This window comes from Hippichthys cyanospilos, chromosome 18 (genome assembly GCF_059441005.1).
Source record: "Hippichthys cyanospilos isolate Australia breed blue-spotted pipefish chromosome 18, RoL_Hcya_1.0, whole genome shotgun sequence".
Lineage (NCBI taxonomy): Eukaryota > Metazoa > Chordata > Actinopteri > Syngnathiformes > Syngnathidae > Hippichthys > Hippichthys cyanospilos.
The window spans coordinates 15734933-15747307 of record NC_142386.1 but is presented as its reverse complement, the minus strand read 5'-3'; positions in this window follow the sequence as shown (position 1 = coordinate 15747307).

The following is a 12375-nucleotide window of genomic DNA, read 5'->3' as shown; positions in this document are numbered from 1 at the left end:
TGCTGCGAATGCCCAAGCACCTGGTTGGGTGCGGGGAAGATTTCATTCTGCCTGGCAACACAAGTTAGTTTAATTGGCTAAAAACTCCAACTTAAAACTACAACACTGGCAGGAGCGTAATCAAATGGACATAATAAGACACAAAAAAAAAAAACTGAATATGGAGAATAATTTTATATACACAATAAAATGTAGTAAATATAAATTTAAAATGATATTGACTTTCATTATCGTTATTGTTGCAGGTACCAGGAAGACACCGGAACAACAGATATAAATATATAGATTTCTATGTACGCCCCAATATAGCCGCAGTAACCTTAAACAATCTTTTTTTTTGTGTGTATTTTTTGCGTATTTTATTTCCTTTCTCCTATTATTTAACATTACATTATCCTTATTAACACTATTGTATATTCATTAAATAACTAATATAGTGTATACTTAGTTTGTTGAGAATTTGTTCTCAGGACTGGTTATCTGCACCAAGACTCCGGTGAAAGAGTACCCAAGTCATCACGTTGAACTTCACATTTATTTTGGCTCATGTATGGTGTATCAAGTAGTATCTGTTGAATAATAAATCAACAACATTCTTAAAGTCAGTAAACTAACATATAAACACTTGCCGAACTTTAATCTATGAATACACTGTATTTTTAGCTGACATTAGCGGGTTAGCAACAACTAACAACAACTACTAACTATAAAGTGCAACCTCTACACAGACAAACACATAAACAGAATGAACACTCATCGCTTACTAAACATAGGCAGTAGCGTGCGTTATCAACAAAAATGATAATAAACTATAAATATGAGCTTACGTTGTCATTCACTACGTCATTGTAACGAGCTGAATGACACACAGAGAACTTAAAACAAGTAACGGAAATGCAGCACGACCCAACAAATTAAAAAGCATCTTGGCGTCCGACTTGAATAGACAACAAACAGGAGGAAGACAACAAGGTTTTCTTTCTTGCAAGGAGAGTGGACAGGAACCCGACCTTGTCAGATCTTCTTCCGGTCTGGTTATAGATCCTTTTCGCTCGCTATTCATTTATTTGAGATGGCCCTAGGTACAAAAACCATTGTTGCCCCAAAGGATTTGGGGGAGAGTTCCTGGCAACAATGCAAACGATGAGGTTCTGATGGTGGGGTGGTGTAGGTGCGAGTCCATGCTGTTCTGCCCTTGGAGAAGTGTCGTTTCCTCACATGCGCTTCACCAACAGTTCCAACAAAAAATATCCATGTTTCCAGTTCGAATATACTTGTTACAAGAACAAATGTGAGATAACCTAAATAAAGTTATTCTAACAGCCCCCCCCCCTCGTTTATCACATATTTGTTCAAATTCTTACATTTTCAAATTCTCACACCTTACATCAGTCACTTCATGTTCAGCTCCAGAGAACATGCTCCCCTGATGTCGAAACCATTCAAACCTCACCTCAAAAGTGCACGAGTTGTCTGTCAGTGGTACTTGCCTCTGGCAGCGACAGATGGATCCAAGATGATCGTTTAACGATCCTCATAGCAGTTGGGGTCATCAACACACTTCAGGTGGACCTCACCACCATGGACAAGACAAACACTTTCGCTTAATCACTTAAATCAGCGTCCAGTCACAAGGTTTTGATGGTTCAACATTCCTGCTGGGGTACAACCTCATCTGGCATTTGATTAGTCATTGTCACGAATCTTCTCATTTTCATCATGTCGTCACTCAAACAAACTTCTTTCATTTGCTCAAGACTAAATGGACTGCTCACTATGGGCAAAAAAAAATATCATAAACAGTTTTCTTGTTCTAAACATCTGGCCACAAAGTGGCGTTATCTCTTAACCCAATCCATTTCTACAACACAACAATCAAAACTAAACTGCTCTTGCATTAACTTAAAATTCAACCGATCCATATAAAACAACTGAAATTAATATATGGGTTGTGCTTTTTATCTTCTTTTTCTTCTCAGGAATCTGTTGCATATTATACTTTACACAAATAAAACATATTTTGTTTGTTTTTAAATTCCAGAATATGTGAATGTCTTCTGTAATATCCCCCCTGTTGAGACTTGTCAAGGAACGAGACTCAATTTAATGCTAATTTAAACAATACTAATGGTAGGTAGATAATGCTATCATCTATATAACAAAAACAAACTTTAATAAAATTCAACATATCCAAAGCTCAATTTCTACATTAATTACATAACCCTAAAAGTCACATCACTCCTCACTCATTTTCATAGTTTAGTACAGATAAAATAACACAACTGCGCTTTGAATCAAATGTGACAGCCATCTGAAGACAACACATGGCCAAGAAATCAAACTTGTTTTTCACAACCATACGAATTTGCCTATGTTGGCCTAATGTTGCTCTCAAGATGATTTCTCCACATTACAATCTTCTTCTGCTTGTATTGACATAAATCAAAATTCGGCTTCCACAACGTGGATGAATTGAGCCCAAGCAAGTGGTGTTGCTTGGGAGAAGATTGCAGAATTTTCACAGTACCCATTAGGTAACCTCGTTATCAGTTTGAAATGGAATTGAGAAAAAAAAATGTTCTATTCTGATCCACCACAAAAATAATTTAGATTTTGGATTGAAGTCATTTAGCAATGTGTGGGGGATTTGTTATGTTTGGTTCTCTCGCAAGGACTACCTCTTTCAATTCTTGCAAGTCAGAGATCATTCTTCTTTATAGGAGGCGCTTTCTTATAGAAGATTCTATCTTGTGTAATTGAATTATTTACAGACTCTCAATCTCTAAATTAACCCCAAAGAAATTAGTCCTCCATTCCTTGTGAAATTTACGTGAAATGTATACTCTTGTTTGATCAATTCTGTGACAAAAATGATTATCCCGATATCATTTCACTTCAATTGATCCACCCTTCTCTGGTTATCCACCCTTGGTATAGCCTCACATGTAACAAAACGACCTTGTGTATTTTGTTTGTCTCAATGACCCAATTTAGCATTTGTAATCTCTTAATTTATAGTTTTGTCTCATCCTATCTCATAATCTATTTTTCCATTTTTACTCTAAGAATATCACCTCAGGGCTGGGAATTAACTCTGTGAGTGGAGCAGTTTTTTGCCCACAAACCTCAGGTTTGACAGTATCTAAATTGCTAGTTTTGACCTCAAATTGCGCAGACTAAATAAAGCATAATCAAGCATTGTCCTTTAGTGCAATTTGAACCAATTTCATTGTCCCATTCTAACCATTTGATGCGCAAACATATAAGACAGACCATTACACACAGAAAAACAGACAGACATACACGTTGGATAAGACATACACATGCAATAAGACATACAGTACACGTGGGCCCACATCACACAACGCTCAGCTCATGGAAAAGGACTGACATGCACAACATGTACTTTGCAAGGACTGCCATATAAATTTACATTAGGCCTATATTATTTTTCATCTCTTGTTCTAACACTCCTTGAAGCAGGATGCTTCCTTAACCTGTTTTCTATAGAACATTAATTTTCCCATTTCTTTCTTTGCACCTTTTCTACCTATGTTTTCACATTCTTTTCCCTCTGTATTTTCGATTCTCCTCACACTCTCTTTTCTCTCTCAACTTTTCTCTCAACCTACGTACATTTCCTCTTTCTTCTGAAGTCAGATTAAACTCATACCTCTTCACCCATTATTCTAAATAACAACTTCCCAGTTTACATTTTTTGCATGAATTTGACATCCGAATGTTCTTTTATAATTTTAGTCTCATTTTGTCCCATTTTGGTGAGTTTACTTATTTTATATCTCACTCACTTATTATTTTTCAACAATTATTACCTGGTTGTTACACAACTCACTTTAAATATCTTCTCTTAATAATGATTAATTTGTTTTTAATTTTTTATTCCACGGCTCTGACTCCACTACACACATGTAGACCCTTTATTGACTGATCCCGGATCAGTAAGTATTGGTTAATCTTTCACTTTGTAGGTCCCTGTCACGTCTAGGCATGGCGACGTGAGGCGGTGGAGGGAAAGGGGCTCAAAAACGCAGGAGGACGGAGAGGGTTTGGTCAAACAAAAGTGCTCTTTTAATAATAAAACAGGGCAGGCAAAGCAGAAGACAAAAACTTGACAAAGTAGCAAAATAAATGAGGAACGGAATATAACTCACGAGACTAAATGGGACTACGGGGGAAGACTGGAGGACGAGAGGCACAGGGAACACGAAGTGACGAGGTACAATAATCCGACAAGAGCAACAGAGGGACGGTGGTTTAAATACAAGGAGACTAATTACTGACAACACACTACAGCTGGATGGGGACAGGAGGCAGGGGAACCGGATAGGCTAACACGAGAGGAGCAGGGGCACATGGACAACAGGTGGACGAGATAAAACTAACGAGACTGAGAAAGGCAGATGCAGGGAAAAACACGAATGAATGACGAAATGAACCAGGAACTACTTAAACTAAATCCAAAAACCCGAAAACCCCAGACAGAACGTGACAGTCCCTGACCTACGGAGTCCCTGACTCCGATTAACTTACTGGTTTAATCTTTCGCTTTGTAGGTCCCTGACCTATGGAGTCCCTGACTCCAATTAAACACAATATTTGCCGCTAGATCACTGATCTAGTGAGTCCCTGACTCATTGTGTGACCCCGGGCCACCTATTTAACAACAGAAAAATACTCAATATCGGGTCCTGCGTATGTTACAATTACATTACAAATTATATTGAAACTCTTACCTCAAAACACCTCCCCTGGTTCGTTGGGACCCGTCACTGGAGATCCGGCTCGCCGCAGGACCAACCCTAGGTGGCCGATCCTTCAGTGGAGGATGCTGTCGACAGGCTTTTGGCCGCTGATCCCACATCGATCCAGATGTCCAGGTCTTTGGGTCCCAGGTTTTGGCACCAGAGAAATGTTGGCTTTGAAGTGGGCTTGATACCCCACGAATGACCCGAGGAGAGGTGTAAATAACAACACAGGAGTCGCAGATTAAGTTTTACCACTGCAGTGGGGATAACTCGAAAGAGAGCGTGACCGTGTCAGCCTCGTTGCAAAGTCTCTCTCACTCTCTGAGCTTTCGGGTTGCAGCCTTTTTATTAAAAACTGTACTGAGTGTGGGGGGGTCTCACATTCCAACCGTCGCACAACATGAGTATTGTGCACCGTGGCAGAACTTGCAGATAACTTGCAATTCAGGCCTTGACCTTAATATTGTTTTTAACACACACACATATATATGAGATAAGGAGGCGCTGTGGTGTCTGAAAAAGTTGCAGTTAGAATACATGAAGCAAAGCTGTTGCACTAATGAATCAGCCAGAAAAGTAGCAATTAGAATACATGAAGCAAAGCTGTTGCACTAATAAATCAGCCAGTTTATCTTACATTTGGACACTCTAATTTGTCTTTAGGTGTGATTGGGTGCATAATGGTTGTTCGTCATTGTGCCCTTTGATTGGCTGGCAACTAGTCCAGTGTGTCCCCCGCCTACTGCCCATAGACAGTTGGGATCGGCAACAGTCTGGATGTGCCATATGCTCACGCCACTTTGACAATAAAAAGCACTGCTGTAAAATTTCATTAAGAATGAATGGTACTATTTAAAAACTTGATTAAAAGATGGGCCTATGAGTGTCACGTCCTGTCTCCCTAATGAGTTGTCCTGTGTTGTAGATTAGAGGGTGGAACCATTGGCCGCACACCTGGCCCCCATTATAATCAGGGAACTATTTAGATGAGCTAGAGGATGTCACCGGACAATTGTGTCTGCAGTTTTCAGCGTCCATGCCAGTTACTAGTTCCTCGTTCCATCACTGAGGTCTCTGGCTTGCTGGTACCTATCTCAGCAGGCAGTAGGCGGGGGACACCCTGTACTGGTTGCCAGTCACTCATAGGGCACACAGTGACATTCACACACCCAATCACACACCCAATCACACCTAAAGACAATTTAGAGCAGGGGTGTCAAACATACAGCTTGCGGGCTGGTTCTGGCCCGAACAGGTTTAATTTGGCCCGCGAGATGATTTAGTATAAGTATAAAAGTGAGTTATTTTGGTATTTTTTTAAAGAATTGTTTGATATGTTTTCGATTAATGGATTAATAGTAATGTTATTTTTTGTTGTCATTGTTAGTGATGTTGTGTTTGTATTTTTTGGACAGGATTTAAAAAAGCAATAATAAATCTGAAGTTGCTGTTTTAATGTTATATAAATATAAACCATGGTTTTATTTGTCCGACCCACTTGTTAATAGATTTTCCTATATGCGGCCTGCAAGCTAAAATGAATTTGACACCTCAGATTTTGTGTGTGACCTTTTAGAGTGTCCCCCGCCTACTGCCCGTAGACAGTTCCACCGAGCCGCTCCTTCTTGAACATAACTGAAAATATTTATCTCAACGGCATAGAAAAAAAATAAAATTGCATTTGTGATCTTTGAATCTCGAAAACAAATACTTTTTCTTTTACTTGAGTACATTTCAGTACTTTTACATTTACTTGAGTAAATACTCAATTCACCCCTTTTACTTTTACTCAAGTCATTTTTACATAGGGTAGTTTTACTTTAGCTCAAGTAAACAATCTGTGTACTTTGCCCATCACTGCCTCCCATACGTCTAAGTCAAAGGTGTCAAACGCCAGTCTTCAAGGGCCGCTATCCTGCATGTTTTTGATGTTTCTCTCTCAAACACACCTGATTCAAATGATTAGGATCATTTTCAAGTTCCTGCAAAGCTTTCTGATGACATCATCATTTGAATCAGGTGTGTTTAAGAGAGAAGCATGGAAAACATGCAGGATAGTGGCCCCTAAAGACTGGAGTTTGACACCTATGGTCTAGGTGTTCTTGTGTTTCAAAGATTGGATGCCCTGGATCCAATGCCTCAGCATTTGGACTTACCGAGCCCTGCTGCGGCAGCGCAAGTTTGGAAGCCATCCTCAGCTCCTGCAATGATGGCACATACCCAGTGGTCACACTTGAGAGGCAGGTACTGTCATAAAAGTGTGCATGCCACAAAGTGTGCATCTCAACGTTTGTAAAACTAAGTGTACCATTTGTCTACCATTTGCAGTGCGCATGTCACCATTTGTATCACTGGATTTTATGTCTGTTAACCTTGATATTCAATGTCATGTAGGAATGCATGTCACAATTTGTCATTAAGCCCTTGTTTAATATATACTGTAAGATGAGTTCCTTTTGTGAAGTCTTTGTCAGAAGATAACTTGTAATCTCCTGGATGGTACTGCTTAATATGCTATTGCTTAGGTTAGATAGATAGATAGATAGATAGATAGATAGATAGATAGATAGATAGATAGATAGATAGATAGATAGATAGATAGATAGATAGATAGATAGATAGATAGATAGATAGATAGATAGATAGATAGATAGATAGATAGATAGATAGATAGATAGATAGATAGATAGATAGATAGATAGATAGATAGATAGATGACGACTATACACAATATAGTTGTCCCCTTGCTATATTATGGTTCACATATTGCGCGGTCAGTGAATTTCTAATGCTTTTAAATGTTATCAATTACTCATCTGCACATCCCAAGTCTAGTCAATACTGCTATCTAATGGAGTATAACCCACCACTGCTTGTTAGACAAATGGAAAATCCTAATAGATGGTTTAGCGCAGTGCAACCCCAGTACATCCCCACACTCACCATGGTGACTACAAATATAATACTTAAAAGTGTCTATTTTTTTTTACTAAAAAAAGAAAAAAGCAATATGAAGCAACTTTGAACAAATGTTAACTCTACTTTTTTTTTAGTACTGAAAACAGGCTTAGTCTGAAACAGGCTTAATACCTTAGTCACTAAGTTATTAAGTCTGTTTCAGACACTAAGTCTTAGTGTATCTAAGTGCCTGAAATAAAAATTTAAAAAATTGAAACTCCTTATTTTGACGAGCAACATTTTAGTCCCAACTGAATCATTTGATGCTGAAAAAAATATTGAATCAATAAATAATAAGAAAGTGAATTGACCTGGTACACGAACACAGGGGCATCAATAACCTAAACAACCTATGGAAAATGGTGAAACATTATGCAATCTACCAATCGCACTCCCAATTGCTGACCTTTAATATTTGTTCCCAGACCTTCGTGACATCCTAAAGCAAGCATGTCAAACATACGGCCCGCGGGCCGGACCCGGCCCGTTGGATGATGTAATCCGGCCCGGCATAAATTTCTGAGTATGTCAAAAAAAGAAGCGAGTCTCTAGCTCATTTCGATCAAAAGTTATGATTTTTTAAAATAAATACAAACCAAATGCTCCCTCTGGCCGCTAGGGGGCAGTAAATGTGTAAAAGAGCTCACGTCCAGCATGCGGCACTGACACGAGTTAGTACCAGGAAATAAACATTCACAACGTGATGTGTCCAACTAAAAATGAACCGGCAATCTTGCTTCACCATTCACCACTACTAAATAAGTTATCGGTCAACACACCCTTCCCAAAATGGCACTGTCAAAAAAAAGAAAAGTGGACACGGAGTGCAGGGTTTTTCAGGAAAAATGGACTGAGAATTATTTATTCACAGAAGTGAATGCAAAACCAGTGTGCTTGGTATGTAATCAGCAAGTTGCAGTGTTCAAAGAGTTTAATATTCGGCGCCACTACGAGACTCATCATAAAGACAAGTATGACCACTTGAAAGGACAAATAAGGAAAGACGAGATAAACAAATTGGTCGCTGGTCTGAAGAAACAGCAGTCTGCTTTTACACGGAGCCGCGATATTGCTGATGGGGCTGTAAGAGCCAGCTACATTATTGCCAACGAGTTGGTGCAGGCATCCAAGCCATTTTCTGATGGGGAGTTTGTAAAAACATGCATGCTGAAGGCTGCAGAAGTCGTGTGCCCTGAAAAGAGACCTGCCTTTGCCAATATTAGTCTAACGAGGAACACTGTCGCAGATCGGGTGACAGAACTCTCAAGTGACTTGAGCAGCCAATTGAAAGAAAAAATCAAATCATTTTTCGCATTTTCAATTGCAATAGATGAGAGCACCGATGTCACAGATATTGCTCAACTGGCAATATTCATTAGAGGTGTTGATGAAACTTTGACCATCACAGAGGAGCTGCTTGAATTGGTGCCCATGAATGACACCACAACAGCAGATGACATTTTCAGCGCTCTCGTTGGAGCGCTGGACAAAGTGGGAGCGGACTGGTCCCGTGCCGTGAGCCTGGCGACCGACGGTGCGCCATCAATGGTGGGGAGAAAGGCAGGCGTTGCCACAAAATTCCGTGACAAAGTACAGACCGCAAATGGAGGACAAGAGTTTTGGGCATTTCACTGCATTTTGCACCAGGAGGCGTTATGTTGCAAAACACTCCAAATGGACCATGTTATGAGCGTGGTTGTGAAAACTGTCAATTTCATCAGAGCTCGTGGTCTAAATCACCGCCAGTTTGACTCATTTCTCAGTGATAATGACATTCATGCTGGCCAACCAACCACACTGATGTGCGCTGGTTAAGCAGAGGTGCAGTACTCAAGCGCTTCTTTGAGCTACGAGGCGAAATTGGACAGTTCATGGAGAAGAAGGGACGCCCAGTAAAGGAACTTAAATGCAAGGAATGGGTGCAGGATCTTGCCTTCATGGTTGATATTACACAACACTTGAATACACTTAACACTACATTGCAGGGCCGTAACAGAGTTGTCACTCAATATTACGACAGCATAAGTGCGTTCAAGATGAAACTGTCACTGTGGGAGACGCAGCTATCCAGCGGTGACACCACGCACTTCTCTTGTCTCACAGCTGTGCGTCCGAAGGCACCGGACCGTCCCGATAACGATTTGGATAAATATAAAGACAAAATAACAGATTTGCTGCGAGAGTTTGAGCAGAGGTTTCAGGTTTTCAGTGAACTTGAGAACAAATTTGGCTTTTTTCGCTCGCCATTTACAGTGAAGCCTTCTGATGTGCCAGCTGACATTCAGCTCGAGCTTATTGACTTGCAGTGCGATTCCGCTATGAAGGATAAATTTGGGTCCGTGGGATTGGATACGTTTTATCAGTATCTTGTGCTAGGTTACCCCAAATTAACAGCCATGGCTGCAAAGGTTCTCTCCATGTTTGGGACTACTTATCTTTGTGAACAGGTGTTCTCCGTGATGAACAATAATAAAACAAAGCAGCGCTCAAGGTTAACAAATAAACACTTGAATGACATTGTTAAATGTGCTGCTACTCAGGATTTGACACCTGATATCGACACACTTGTAAAGGCAAAAAGATGCCAAGTTTCAGGAACCAGCAGCAGCACGTAGACTGCAGGAGTGCAGTGAGAGAGAGAAAAAAAGTGTGATGACACGACATTTGTTTGCACTCATGAATACAGATCATTGAAAATAAGATTAATCTGGTTTCATATTAAAGACAATTAATATTGTGCAGTATATTCTCAGCTTCAGTAGGCCCAGCCTAGTAGTTTGATCTGATGTAGTATCTTATTGCCCATGCACTGCTAAAACTTTTATTTTGTATTTCTTTTTTATTTATTTCAAAGCAGTATGACAATTAAGGCAAAAATATTTTTTTCATAGCTCCCACTTGAGTTTGTTTAGTGTGGTGAGTTGGTTCAGGTGTAAAACTGCATTCACTCAACTGTTAAAATAAACCAGTTGTTAACACATTCAATGCCAAACATGAAAATCATTTTTTTTCCATTGTTTGTGAATAAATGTGTTGTGCTTAGAAAAGATCCCTTGTCATCCATGATTATAATATGTAGGGTAGGCTACAAATGTAGGCTGAATGATAAAGCATAGTACTGAAAAACAAAGCTAAATATTTGGAGTTGACATTCTTTTACTGATCCGGCCCACCTGAGAACAGAAAGTCTGGATCCGGCCCCAGAGCCAAACTGAGTTTGACATGCCTGTCCTAAAGTGATGCGCCAGTGAGAAGGATGTGGTGGGAAAGCTTCCATCTTAGCAGTCCCAACGCATTTCATCATTGTCTCCCTTAAAGTCCACATCAGTGTTCTGCAGAGGCACCGCAGCAGTCTGGAAGAAACAAGGCAAAGCGAAGCCATCGGTTTGTATCCCGCAGCAAATTAGTGAATCGACAAGAAGGTGACTGAGGCATTGTTGTGTCCGTCAACACTTGGTGTCAGTAAGCCCAAAACAGGACGCGTTATATTTACTATTTTTATGTGGACAAATATTTATAATTATTTCTTTTTGAGAGCAGGTCTAACACTTCATATTAATTATTTTTTTGTGGAACTATATTTATTCAGAATTAAGTTTTTTCTTTTTGATAACAGATTTCTTGTATGATCCAAAAGAGGACACTTTAGGTTGATAATTTTTTTTGGATCAATACAAATGAAGTTTGAAAGGGTCTAAATTTCACAAATCAGACACTGATGGCTTTTTTTTTTTTTAACTAAAAATGCTTTGCACCGATTAAGGAGTACTTGGCTGAAAAGATATTGCACAGGGGGTACATCACTGAAAAAAGGTTGTCCTAATTCATTGAAACTGGAATTGCGTGAGCACCAAGACAGAATCCTTCCATTTTCTAATCAAAGTCAAAGTCAATTTTATTGTCAATTTCTTCACGTGTACTTAACATGCAAAAGAATCAAAATTGCATTTCTCACTATCATCTGCATTTTACACATACAATAACAGTGCAGGTGCGCAAGATGTGATAATCCTAAAACTAGATTCTTAACAATAGTAATGTGCAGTATGTTAGGGCTACTTTGCCTAGTGTTGCTAAACTAAAAACGAAAATCAGGTATGGCTAGAATACCATGAGACAAGACATAAGTAGCAGTGTATGACAAGACAATCCAACAGGATGAGACAAAGCAAGAAAACTGATTGTGGTTGTCCCAGCTATGTGCATTTGAGGTAGTTGTTATAGCTGTCAGTGTAATCGCTTGTGCAATAGAAGTATAATTAGAAGTTAATATGGCAGCAACAAGTCTGTACAAATTTTGCAAGTGCATGAGCAAAGTGTGAATTTAGGTGGGGGTGGTGGGGGGTGGTTGGGGGGGGGGTTCAATGACCTAAACTTCGTCTGCCAGCTAGGTGTTTCTTCTGGCTGGGGCTGAGTGTGGGAGGGAAGAGGGGAGAGAGAGAGAGAGAGAGTTCAGCATTTTCACGGGTGGGAAGGGGAGAGAGTTCAGCAGTCTCACGGGCTGGTGAATAAAGCTGTTCCTGGTGGTGTGGGAGCGGAGGCTTCTGTACCTCTTTCCAGAGGGCAGGAGGTTGAACAGACTGTGTGCAGGGTTACTTGTATCGGTGACAATTGTGATGGCTTTGCAGCTGAGGTGAGTGGTGTAAAGGCC